Here is a 14,542-nt window from a genome sequence, read left to right as displayed (position 1 = left end):
AAAAGTAAGCAATGTACCAACTCAAAATTTGGGTCCTTGTCAAAGTAAGCATGAACAACAACTTTACTCAAAAGAATATTCACGTACTCAATGCATATACATAGAACTCAACGATAGGAAATTATAACTCATTCAAAACTCAATACAATTTGGACTAAAACTCAACCTTGAACTCTTTAATGATGGAATTGAGATTTTGGGCGTGAGACTGAACTCAATCCAATGCTATGATTAGCCTTACATACCTAGAAGAAGGAATGTTCTTGGTGAAACTCAATAAACTTAATGAATATGCTTGAACACTAGTTTTTCTCCTCTCCAAATTTTTCTCTAAGTCTTTGAAGTACGAATGAGGGAAAGAGTCTCGTATAGTACTGATAAGGGACCCAATTTATCCCGAAACATCAAGATCTTAATTTGGTATACATGAAAAATATGGATTTACCCCTTATTAAAATTGGCAGAAGTCGTCTACAGGTACCTCTAACGGTCCGTAGAAGTTCTTACGAGCCGTAAGTGCCCTCTTATAGAAAATAGGTGCAAAAATTAGAGCTCACTAGAAATGCAAGATTCAGATCTACGGATCCCTTCTACGAGTCATAAACACTCCAACGGTTGTGGACCCTGCTCGTTGAAGTGTTCTGAGATGGAGTATTTAGTACTTGGTCTATGGGGCCTTCTAGGGTTTGTAGACCATCCTACAGATCATAGGGGCCCTCGACCTGGTTACTTTGAAAACCATTTCTCAGTGCTTGGTCTATGAGTTCGGTCTATGGTCTGTAGAATTATCTACAATTCGTAGACTCAGTTTGCAGGTTTCACCCTCAAGAGATAGTAGCTAAGTCTTGCTTCCACGAGCCTATCTACGGTCCATGGAAGCTTGTAGGGCCGTAAGTGCCATCTTTTGAGGGAAACCAAAATCAAAATCTCAACTTTCTCTCTGGTCCTGTCTACTGATCTAAGTTAGAATATTTTGGGTGTTTTACAATATCACTAGTATTCAAATTTCTTGTATCATTTATATTCGTTCGTTCTTGTATCACTTGTATTCAAAGATCTTGTATCATTTTATAGAGAAAGTGGAAAAGAGAATATATAAATACAAATACACCATAGAACAAGAAAAAAACTCAATATATAGAGAGACAATATACAAGTTATATAAAAATAGAAAATAAAATACAAGAAAAAAAGACTATAAAGAAGGGGGGGATGAGAGAGAAAATACATAATTGATTCAAACACATAAAGGAAATACATGAAAAAGGGTAAAAAAGAGGTAGTGAGAGAAGATGAGGGACATAGAGGGAGTAAATATACAACTAATACAAATACATAGCTATAAAAGGAGAGGGAAAGATAGAATAAACATACAGTTGATAAACACACACAAAAAAATATATATGAAAAAACTAAAAAAAGAAAAAAGAAAAAAAAGAGAAAGGTAGTGAGAAAGGGAGAGGGAGAGGGAGAGGGAGAGGGGGAGATAGAAAAATAAATATATAATTGATACAAATATACAAAAAAAAATACAAGAAAAAAACTATAAAACAAAAGAGAGAGAGAGAGAGAGAGATGAGAGATGGAGAGATGAAAATGTCACGACCCAACTCCGTAGGCCATGACTGGTGCCCGAGTTGGGCACCCATACGTACCCTTAGCCCCACTTAGTACATTAATCAAATAAACATAGGTAACGATTAGAAGGGATCTCTAAACAAATATAATGCACGAGGCCGATAGGCCATCACGAAACACAAAACAAAACCCAAAACATATATACAAAACCCACATCTCATGTCTACAGACCTCTACAGAATGATATCCTAGTCATATGACGGGACAGGGCCCCGCCGTACCCCTGAACAACGTATATATATATACAAAAGAAAGTGTCAGTACCAAAATAGGGCTCCGGACAAAGGAGCACTGTCGACCAACATGGTGGATGTCCTAAGCGAGCAGATCAGCAAACCAATCGTCTGTAGCTGCGGGCATGTAACGCAGCCCCTGAAGAAAGGGGGTCAGTACGAAAAATATACCGAGTATGTAGAGAATGAACTATAATAAGTAAAGTTATTTCCAGAGCAGAAACTGCAAAAATGAGCAAAATATCCAGAAATATCAAATGCTTATCAAACCACATATAATGGATTGTAATAAGTAAAGTCATTACCGCAATAGAATGTACAAAACTGAGCAAAATATCCGGAGATATCAAATGCTGATCAAAACCTCAGATAATGTATGCAGAAAAACATATGCCATATCCGGCCCCATTATGGGACTCGGTGAAAAAAGTGTGGTCGCCCTCCCATCATCGGCGCCACGGCACAGTATAACACCAGAGTAGGGAATATCTCCGTAACAAATCATATCATATCAGATGGCCATATCAAATTATATCATATCACAAACATATATGTACATGGCACAGTATAACTCCGTGGCATAACATTTACCACCCCATGTACATGTCATACCTGCCCCCTCACGTCGGGACACGGCAAATAATGCAGAGAAATACGCACGAAAACATATCCTGGCCCAAGCTCAGTGAAAGAAGCATTGAGGCATCCACGAGTGGAGTAGTGAGAAACTAAATGCAATTTAAATTACAAAACATTTATACAGACTCGATGGCATAATTTCGATAACAAATCATAAAAGGAAACTTGAATAATAATAATAGTACAAGTACTTCCAATATCACAATAGTCTACGTAAAAATAGTATTTTCCGAATCATCTCCGTACTTTCAAAATATATTATGGGAATTAACGGAATAATTATTCATATAATATTAGGAAGCATAGCAAAGAGTTTCTTTCACATTCTACCTACCGTAATTCAAACGGAATAGCGAAGAAAAATTCGGAATAGTGGGGCCCACCTCGGTCAAATGAGGTGGCGTATACAAATCACGTGCGTTAGACTTCATAACATTATTTAGAAGAGTTTCAAGGTATTCAGAATTCATTTGTGAAAAATCTAGAAGTTTAGATAATTTTTCCAAAACTATTCATAATTACCTAATTCAATTCTATTGAATAGAAAAGGGAAATTTTCGAGCGTCGATTTCGAAGAGTAGAGTGATCCCCGAGGTTCGTATTCACTCCTATTACATCTAGGACATGCCAAGAGAAGAAAATGTAAAACTTTACATACTTATGTCAAAACATGAAAATCGAAAGAATATGCTTTACATACTTATGTCAAAAACATGCCAAAAGAAAGAAAGGTTCGCTTTACATACCTCTTACGGATTACTCTTAACTATGCTCGCCTCGTCGTCTCTTGAACCTATTTAACATGAAATTAATACTAAGGTTAATAAACTTTCACTTTCCAATTTCCAACTCTACACCCAAGTAACCATAGGAATCATTTCCTTATCTATGTCTCTCGACTAGTTTATTACTAGCTTCGAATCTACCGAAAATCGGGCAGCATCTCCCCTGTAACTTGAACATCCCCGAGTTTTCAACTCGGCCACCATGCCAACAACCATACCAACAACAACATCCAGCAGCATGTATACAAGTAAATCACTTCAACTTTACACAATACAAGCTCTATACAACTCATTCCAAACTACGGTACCAAAATAGAGTTTTTAACCTTTATTTCATAAAATATGTAGTCATACCAAACGGAGGGTTGTGTGGCTGAAACCAGCAGCACCCACATCCATTTTTGAGTACTTTACATCCCTGCAACACGCAATTAAACCACCACCAAACTGCAGCACCACAACAACAACAACACACTACGCGACTTCAATTTAACTACTACGACTTCCATTTAGTTCGTTTCCAACGTCAAACATCCTTATACATTTTTTTCCACTTCCAGCATATTTTAAGACATGTAATATACTTCATAACATCATCATAAAGTCCAGTTCAAAACAGAAAACTTTACCTTTCCCGAAATTCATCAAAACTCGCCAAAACTTGCCTCGGAATTTCCTTTAGCGCAGCTGAAACTTATTGGCTGTTTGGTAACGTTTTGGGATGCTTCAAACCATAACATTTCATTACTAACATCTTCATAACATTATGCTATAGCTCATATAATTAATTCTTGGAACGGAATTGGAGAACTTACCTTTTTCTCCTCCCAAAATCGTAGCTCTTTCCTTCTTTCTACCTTAACTTCTCTTCTCTTCTCTTCTTTCTTTCTCTTGTAATTTCGTTTTGCTAGTCTTGAATTTTCTAGATAGGTGTGGAAATTAATGAGTCATAAGACTCATATATATATATATACTACTTTAGGGGTGACAAATGTCATCCCCCAAGTGGTGACACGTGTCAAGCCCTAAGTGGTGACAAATGTCAAGATCTAAGTGGTGACACATGTCAAGGTTTCATTGGTCCAACACACCCCTTTTCTCCCATCATGGGCTGCCATGTGGCATGTGGGGCCCACATGAGTCTTCTTGAAGACTTTGTGAAATTCCCATTTTACCCCTAGCCTTCCACAATATTACCATAGGCCACTTTGCGAATTTTCCTTTTTGCCCTTTGCCTTTTCCAATATTTCCACACTATTAATGATCATAAATAATATTCATATCCAACTTGTATATTAAATAAATTTTGGAAGATGTTCATTCCCGTAACTTTACCACAGCTACCTTAAAACATCCAACCGTATAAAATACGGGATATAACATCCTCCATGAGAAATTCCAATTTTTGCCCCTTATTTTTTCTAATATTTCCAAGTTGAAATTCCAATTTAGTCATAAGAATTTTGTATCCAACAAGATCAATCATAGCCTTGCCCTTGACTTATTACCATTATCCCGAAATGCCCTAATGTGCAAAATACGAGTTATAACATTCTTCCCCCCTTTTGAACATTCGTCCTCGAATGTTAAACTAACCTCATGTGGTGCCTTCATACTTCGGGCGGGTTCCTCTTATTGTTAAACTAACCGAAAAGCGTAAGCTATAACTTTGCCATTTTGCATCATGACACAACTTATTCCCACACCCAAAGCATCACAATAAATGACATACCTATCTGGTCCATCTGGAAGAGTTAGAACTGGAGCTGTAGTCAACTTCTCTTTCAATAACTGAAAGGTTCGTTGACAGGCACGAGTCCACTGGAATTTGACTCCCTTCTGAGTTAATCTTGACAGTGATGCTGAAATTGAAGCAAATTTCTCTACAGATATCCTATAATAACTTGTTAATCCCAAGAAGCTGTGTACCTCTGTAGGTATCATCGGCCTAGGCCAGTTCTTTACAGCCTCGATCTTCAGTGTATCTACCCGAATACCATCATCCCCAACAATATATCCCAGAAGTGCCATAGAAGTCAACCAAAATTCACATTTGGGAAATTTAGCATATAGTTTCTGGTGTCAGAGTACTACAAGTACCGCTCTCAGATGATTTGCATGCTCTGCTTCTGACCGAGAATAAATCAGAATATCATCAATAAATATAATCATGAACATATCCAAGAATGGTCTAAATACCCGATTTATCAGGTCCATGAATACCGCTGGAGCATTTGTCAGGCCAAAAGACATCACTCTGAACTCGTAATGGCCATATTGGGTCCAGAATGTTGTCTTTGGTATATCTGATTCTCTTACCTGCACCTGATGATAACCCGATCGCAAGTCTATTTTTGAAAACCACTTAGCACCCTCCAACTGATCAAACAAATCATCAATCCTGGGAAGGGGGTGTTTATTCTTAATGGTTACCTTATTCAGCTGCCTATAATCAATACACATCTGCAGCGACCCATCTTTCTTTTACACAAATAATACCGGGGCTCCCCCAAGGTGAAGTACTCGGTCTGATGAAGCCTTTTTCCAGTAAGTCTTTTAACTGCTCCTTCAGCTCTTTTAATTCTGCAGATGCCATTCTGTATGGAGGAATATATATCATATGGGTATCTAGCAGCACATCTACGGTAAAGTCTATCTCCCATTTGGGAGGAAGGCCTGGAAGCTCGTCTGGGTATATATATGAGAATTCATTAACTACGGGAACTGACTGAAGGGTTGGCGCTTCCGCTTCCAAATACTGTATGCGAACCAGGTGATAAACACAACCTTTTCTGATCATTTTTCTCGCCTTAAGGTAGGAAATAAACTTCCCTCTCGGCGATGCTGTATTAACTGCCCATTCCATCACTGGTTCTCCTGAGAATTGAAAATATACTCGAACTACTAGGTCTTACACGAGTCCTCATTCCCCGTTATGGGTTTCCTTTTTTGGTACTTGAGAATATTGTGATCCCTCTTTGGCCTAATATAATATGGTCTCGCGCCTTGCCGGTGATTTCTCTCGGGAGTTTCACTTACTGAGGTTTCCTTACTTTTCACCTCCTTCTAATAGTTTGATCTCTTTGTTTTCTATCTACTTACCCTCTTTATTTCCCAAATATCGCTCTACTAAAATCTCCAATTTAACCTACAGTCAAATAATAGTAGAGTACGTTGCAACAGTTGTACCTTTTATTCTTATTGTCGCTCGATCTTTGGTACCCTAGCGTGATTAATACCTTTCTTACTGTGACACCAGTTGTTGGAACTCACATGTCCACCGATATAATCATACGTGGGACATCCTACACATTCATATATATATATATATGTATATATTCACTATCAACTAGACTACAAAATAGCTTCAAACGCTGTTCAAGCATATCGTTGTTCTAGAGCTGTGATGTACTTTCTGTCTCTTCACCAGCCTAGTCTACATCGTCTTACGCGGTTTCTTACGGTTTATAGCCATTCCATAAACTCAAATTTTCCCTTAGGTTACTCTAACTTCTCATTTGTCTCTTACGTCTAATTATATAAAATTCTTGCATACTTCCCAGGGAGGTCACCCATCCTAAAATTGCTCCCACCTGAGCACGCTTAACCTCATAACTTTGATGTAATTGGGTACGTTAATGTTGATATAATCGCGTCCATTTCCTCGTTTTACCTTTATTACATTATTGGGAGCGAGTCGAGATCTTACAGATTCTGAGACACTTTCGTAACACATCCATCTTTTACAATTACTGTTTTACCCTTTTTGATCCTCAATCTTTACTTTTTGCTTTCATGCGTGACTATCTTTCGTCCTGGACTACCAGATTCCCGAGGGTAGTGATCGCACTATCCATCAAGGTCTCTACCAATGATTCTTCACACGGTCTCAGATACCGCAGCTTATATCTATTTATTATTAGCCTCGAGATCCATCCATCTGTTATAGGATCTCGTTTGGAGTGTAAGCGTTCCCATATACATATGATAGCATCAGTTGATTTTCTCTTACTCTTGTATTTCTCTTGTCCACTTCCCCCCTTTAAGGTGTACCCATGTCATCCTCTGTTCATTTTCAACTATTCATGCGCAAATGATTCTGTTTTAACATATTTAACATACCGCACCATGTGTACACCTTCTATTAGAACATCTATACTTTAGGTTGCCTCTATAAGAAACCTTAGTACAACCATGGGTTGCTTAGTATTCTCGATGAATATTACACAATCTAGTCCAAGTACTGGTACTCGAGTCATATAACTAATGTAGTAGTTTAGTCGAAGCTACATTCAATTCATCCCAATCCGTACGTCACTAGTGCTTATGGCCGTGTCCGATTCTCCATTCGTGGCACTTATACTCTGATGACACATGTTTCATATTTTGTTATCACAGTTTTTCCCAGTGGATACTACTTGTTCCTTTAATAATTTCATAATGTCTCGGTTGTTTTGTAATTTCTGTTCTTTCTCCTCTAGGTATCCCACTATTTTCCAATATGGAGGTACATATACATAATACCCTTTTCTGCCTCATGAGCTTTCATCCTTATCGTGTACCCGATACTAACTCCTAATCTTACTCACGACCATATCTTGTAGTTGCTTCCTTACTAAGCTTTACTTATTTCCATAACGATTCTTGTATATTCACAGTATACCCTACTCGTATAACACTTCTTCACCTTCCTCACAATTCTTGCTACAGATTAATTCTAGTTGGTGAGGCAAACGTATTCAACCTTTGTCTAAATCATCCCTCCGTATCGCAGGCCCTAATGAATCACCCCAGCATTTTCCCACCACATGAAACACGTGACCTTGAATCGCCTACAAATTTATGTTTTTCCATTCATAGGTTACACCTCCAATTAGTCGACTAGGAACTGATAAGATGTCCCCATACAACATTTTCCCAACCTCCACCAGAGAGGAACTAATATCCACTAAGCATCAGAGTACTTCCTAGTACTTGACTCACATGGTCTTGATTCGTGAACAATTTTTTTCTAGTCCTCAAATAACAGCTGAGGGTTTTGTAGTTTCCAGCAAGAATGAAACTCAATCGCTGGACACTTTTCCTTCCAACCGAAATTCTCTTTCGAATTATGACTCTCCAAGTAAAAATGGTACTCCTTTTACCGAAAACATAGAGGGAACCTCTTTTAGTGTTAGCCCAACGTTATAAATTTTACCCTATCGGTATCAACTTCCAAGACATCTTCTAAACGTATGTCTCAGTCTCTTCCTTGCTTTTGTTCCATTCTCAAAAAATAATTAGGAATAGTTTCCTCTGTATTTTGTATTATCTCAAAACCTGCACGCAGAAGATAGCAGCAATGCCTCACAGGGCCAACATATACATTTTTTTTATATCACCTTATATCACAGTCACACAGAGCTTTCAATATCAATAATCGTATGAAAATAATGGACTTACTTCATGTGTCTACCTCAAACTGCATTTATTGCACTTTCCTATCTACTTTCCTTTAAATTTTCAACTTTACATTTCAAGCTCAACACCTTACTCAACATATCGCTTTCATACCTTTACTTACCCGTATACTATGTAGCTCCCAATATCATCCATCGCATTCCTCTATCGATATCGTTCCTTAGCTGAAATCAAATGTTAGAAAAAGGAATTTCATGTCCTATGGATTGCCTCTATCGCACGATCTTAGATATGAAAGAAAGGTAACATCCTAAATGCCCTGTAGCCTCCTGTTTATAGATGTGGCGCGCAACACACCGATAAACAAGACTCTACTAGACACGGTCTGTAGACATTCCGAGGAAGGACCGCTCTGATACCACTTCTGTCATGACCCAACTCCGTAGGCCATGACTGGTGCCCGAGTTGGGCACCCATACGTACCCTTAGCCCCACTTAGTACATTAATCAAATAAACATAGGTAACGATTAGAAGGGATCTCTAAACAAATATAATGCACGAGGCCGATAGGCCATCACGAAACACAAAACAAAACCCAAAACATATATACAAAACCCACATCTCATGTCTACAGACCTCTACAGAATGATATCCTAGTCATATGACGGGAGAGGGCCCCGCCGTACCCCTGAACAACATATATATATATACAAAAGAAAGTGTCAGTACCAAAATAGGGCTCCGGACAAAGGAGCACTGTCGACCAACATGGTGGATGTCCTAAGCGAGCAGATCAGCAAACCAATCGTCTGTACCTGTGGGCATGTAACGCAGCCCCCGAAGAAAGGGGGTCAGTACGGAAAATGTACCGAGTATGTAGAGCATGAACTATAATAAGTAAAGTTATTTCCAGAGCAGAAACTGCAAAAATGAGCAAAATATCCAGAAATATCAAATGCTTATCAAACCACATATAATGGATTGTAATAAGTAAAGTCATTACCACAATAGAATGTACAAAACTGAGCAAAATATCCGGAGATATCAAATACTGATCAAAACCTCAGATAATGTATGCAGAAAAACATATGCCATATCCGGCCCCATTATGGGACTCGGTGAAAAAAGTGTGGTCGCCCTCCCATCATTGGCGCCACGGCACAGCATAACACCAGAGTAGGAAATATCTCCGTAACAAATCATATCATATCAGATGGCCATATCAAATTATATCATATCACAAACATATATGTACATGGCACAGTATAACTCCATGGCATAACATTTACCACCCCATGTACATGTCATACCTGCCCCCTCACGTCGGGACACGGCGAACAATGCAGAGAAATACGCACGAAAACATATCCTGGCCCAGGCTCAGTGAAAGAAGCATTGAGGCATCCACGAGTGGAGTAGTGAGAAACTAAATGCAATTTAAATTACAAAACATTTATACAGACTCGATGGCATAATTTCGATAACAAATCATAAAAGGAAACTTGAATAATAATAATAGTACAAGTACTTCCAATATCACAATAGTCTACGTAAAAATAGTATTTTCCGAATCATCTCCGTACTTTCAAAATATATTATGGGAATTAACGGAATAATTATTCATATAATATTAGGAAGCATAGCAAAGAGTTTCTTTCACATTCTACCTACCGTAATTCAAACGGAATAGCGAAGAAAAATTCGGAATAGTGGGGCCCACCTCGGTCAAATGAGGTGGCGTATATAAATCACGTGCGTTAGACTTCATAACATTATTTAGAAGAGTTTCAAGGTATTCAGAATTCATTTGTGCAAAATCTAGAAGTTTAGACAATTTTTCCAAAACTATTCATAATTACCTGATTCAATTCTATTGAATAGAAAAGGGAAATTTTCGAGCGTCGATTTCGAAGAGTAGAGTGATCCCCGAGGTTCGTATTCACTCCTATTACATCTAGGACATGCCAAGAGAAGAAAATGTAAATCTTTACATACTTATGTCAAAACATGAAAATCGAAAGAATATGCTTTACATACTTATGTCAAAAACATGCCAAAAGAAAGAAAGGTTCGCTTTACATACCTCTTACGGATTACTCTTAACTATGCTCGCCTCGTCGTCTCTTGAACCTATTTAACATGAAATTAATACTAAGGTTAATAAACTTTCACTTTCCAATTTCCAACTCTACACCCAAGTAACCATAGGAATCATTTCCTTATCTATGTCTCTCGACTAGTTTATTACTAGCTTCGAATCTACCGAAAATCGGGCAGCATCTCCCCTGTAACTTGAACATCCCCGAGTTTTCAACTCGGCCAGCATGTCAACAACCATACCAACAACAACATCCAGCAGCATGTATACAAGTAAATCACTTCAACTTTACACAATACAAGCTCTATACAACTCATTCCAAACTACGGTACCAAAATAGAGTTTTTAACCTTTATTTCATCAAATATGTAGTCATACCAAACGGAGGGTTGTGTGGCTGAAACCAGCAGCACCCACATCCATTTTTGAGTACTTTACATCCCTGCAACACGCAATTAAACCACCACCAAACTGCAGCACCACAACAACAACACACTACGTGACTTCGATTTAACTACTACGACTTCCATTTAGTTCGTTTCCAACGTCAAACATCCTTATACATTTTTTTCCACTTCCAGCATATTTTAAGACATGTAATATACTTCATAACATCATCATAAAGTCCAGTTCAAAACAGAAAACTTTACCTTTCCCGAAATTCATCAAAACTCGCCAAAACTTGCCTCGGAATTTCCTTTAGCGCAGCTGAAACTTATTGGCTGTTTGGTAACGTTTTGGGCTGCTTCAAACCATAAAATTTCATTACTAACATCTTCATAACATTATGCTATAGCTCATATAATTAATTCTTGGAACGGAATTGGAGAACTTACCTTTTTCTCCTCCCAAAATCGTAGCTCTTTCCTTCTTTCTACCTTAACTTCTCTTCTCTTCTCTTCTTTCTTTCTCTTGTAATTTCGTTTTGCTAGTCTTGAATTTTCTAGATAGGTGTAGAAATTAATGAGTCATAAGACTCATATATATATATACTACTTTAGGGGTGACAAATGTCATCCCCCAAGTGGTGACACGTGTCAAGCCCTAAGTGGTGACAAATGTCAAGATCTAAGTGGTGACACATGTCAAGGTTTCATTGGTCCAACACACCCCTTTTCTCCCATCATGGGCTGCCATGTGGCATGTGGGGCCCACATGAGTCTTCTTGAAGACTTTGTGAAATTCCCATTTTACCCCTAGCCTTCCACAATATTACCATAGGCCACTTTGCGAATTTTCCTTTTTGCCCTTTGCCTTTTCCAATATTTCCACACTATTAATGATCATAAATAATATTCATATCCAACTTGTATATTAAATAAATTTGGAAGATGTTCATTCCCATAACTTTACCACGGCTACCTTAAAACATCCAACCGTATAAAATACGGGATATAACATCCTCCATGAGAAATTCCAATTTTTGCCCCTTACTTTTTCTAATATTTCCAAGTTGAAATTTCAATTTAGTCATAAGAATTTTGTATCCAACAAGATCAATCATAGCCTTGCCCTTGACTTATTACTGTTATCCCGAAATGCCCTAATGTGCAAAATACGGGTTATAACAGAAAAAAAGGCTAAAAAAGAAGAGAGACAGTGAGAGAGAAATTATACAATTAATACAAATACACAAACCAAATTGGCTATAGATGATGGGAGAGAGAGATCAAAATTATATAATTGATACAAACAAATAAAGAAAAATACAAGAAAATAATTAAAAGGGGAGAAAGGGAGGGGGAGAAGGAGAGGGAGAGGGAGTGGGAGGGAGTGAGAGACAGAGTAAGGGAAGGAGGGAGGTGAGTGAGATTGGGTGAGATGCCAGAAAAAATGAAGTATAGTTATACTATATAATTATTTCAAGTGACTACATACGATAAGGGGCCATTTGTTACTAGTTAAAGTTATGCAGGACTAGTTATGTATGGTTTTGTTATGTAGGTATTAGTTTTGTAGGGTTTAGTTATGCAAATATTAGTTATGTCAGATTTAGTTATGCAGGTATTGGTTATGGGGGGTTTAGTTATGCATGTATTGGTTATGTAGGTATTAGTTAAGCAGGATTTAGTTATGTAGAGTTTAAAAGAAATTGGTATGCTAATTCTTATTTCTTAATCCTCAAATGTGTAGTGAGATAATATTTATTGTACCCATTAAAATGATAAAAGACATAAAGTGACACCTAAAGTTATCACGAATTTTCAAGAAAGACACCTTAATTATGCTAGCGTCCTATTACCCCCTAAATAATTTTGAACAGTTATTGTTACATCACCTTTTGTCCACGTGGCATAGAGTGTATGCACTCTCTTAAAGAGTGTGAACAACCTAAAATAATGAATATAATTTTATTTTTACAAGTATTTTGTTATAAAATACATTTTCTTGTTATTCTTATTTTTTATCTTTTTTTTCTTTATTATTTTCCTTTTCCTTACTTCTTCAAAAATTCATTGTCATCTCCATTGAAACTACTCACTTTCAATGCCACCATTTTTATCACAACTCCACCCTCCTTCTTTTACTATTATTAGTTTAACTCTTTTAAATTTTAAAATATTATCAAACTAGTTTTTTTTTACATTTTGAATAATTTGAATAAACTCATTAGATTTCAAGATAATTAGGAGGTATGATTTAAAGTTTTTATCCAAATTTCAATGTTTGAGAATTCATTGTTTCTTTCAAAATTATTGTTTCTAATTTTGAAGTTAAATGAAAAAGAGATAAAGAAGCTGATAATACCTTCAAAATTTTGAATTTGCATTTAAAAAATAATTAATTTTATTATCAATAACTCAACAAAGTTTCGGAAATAGTATGATTTATTTTTTAAAAAATTCATTGAGAAGAAAGAATGTTGGTTGAAGATATGAAAAACAAGAAAGAAAATGGGGGAGGGGCTCAATTTGAACATGGGGGATGGGGATGAGGGTGGGAGGTGAAGAAGAAGAAATAAAGAAAGAAAATGGGGGGAAGGAGTTAGGTTGAGCGTGGGATGGGGGGTGAAGTAGAATTTAAGGTGAATTAAAATTAAAGTAAAAAAAATCCAAGTCAAAAAGTAATAGAGAGGAAATAATAAAGAAAAACTTAAATAGAAAAAAATTATAATTTAAATTAAATTAACACGTGTCACATAATGAGTGGTGTGTGATAACATTTGCTATTTAAAATCTGAAATTGATCGACAAATGATGTTATAATATCAATTCAAATTTGATTCGGGGGAGGGGGGGTAATACGACGCCTTCATAGGTAAGGTGTCTTTTTGAAAATTTGAGACAACTTCAGGTTTCACTTTATGTCTTTTCTCCATTAAAATAAACAACTATCAAAATAACACATCAAAATTAAATAAATACTACTAGATAAAATGATAAAGTAAATAAAATAACTAAAAATAATAAAGTAATATGTCACACCCCATCTAGGAAGGAGAGAAAAACAAGGACTTATTCGAGCACCTGCTAATATATGTATTAAACTCATATTAAAGGTGTAGATTCATAAGTAGCAGAACATATACCAACACACACCAAAAGGGCCCACAGACTACTTACAACTAAAACAAAACTAAGTCTAAGAAACCTCTAAAGAGTGCATCTGAGAATCTTATAAATAGTTAGGACAGGGCCCCGACATACCCATTCCAAAATATGTACACACATAGAAAAATAAAGGCTCTAGATATCTGATAGATCCAGGTAGAGGTGGAGCTTACCACTTCTAAACTGGAAGTCTTTAG

The 14,542-nt window shown here is 36.9% G+C and overlaps 1 long non-coding RNA gene across 1 annotated transcript; it reads right to left on the bottom strand.

Moving 5' to 3' along the window:
* Positions 1-9,423: 9,423 nt before the first annotated feature.
* Positions 9,424-11,739, bottom strand: LOC129892707 (uncharacterized). Its single transcript, XR_008767367.1, has 4 exons — positions 11,631-11,739; positions 11,445-11,536; positions 10,780-10,826; positions 9,424-9,511 (listed from the first exon to the last, which is right to left on the bottom strand). It is a non-coding gene; the product is annotated as an uncharacterized LOC129892707 (long non-coding RNA).
* Between the last annotated feature and the right edge of the window lie 2,803 nt (positions 11,740-14,542).

This window comes from Solanum dulcamara, chromosome 6 (genome assembly GCF_947179165.1).
Source record: "Solanum dulcamara chromosome 6, daSolDulc1.2, whole genome shotgun sequence".
Lineage (NCBI taxonomy): Eukaryota > Viridiplantae > Streptophyta > Magnoliopsida > Solanales > Solanaceae > Solanum > Solanum dulcamara.
Note: the sequence above shows the minus strand (reverse complement) of the source record. Positions and strands in the feature narration are given on the sequence as shown.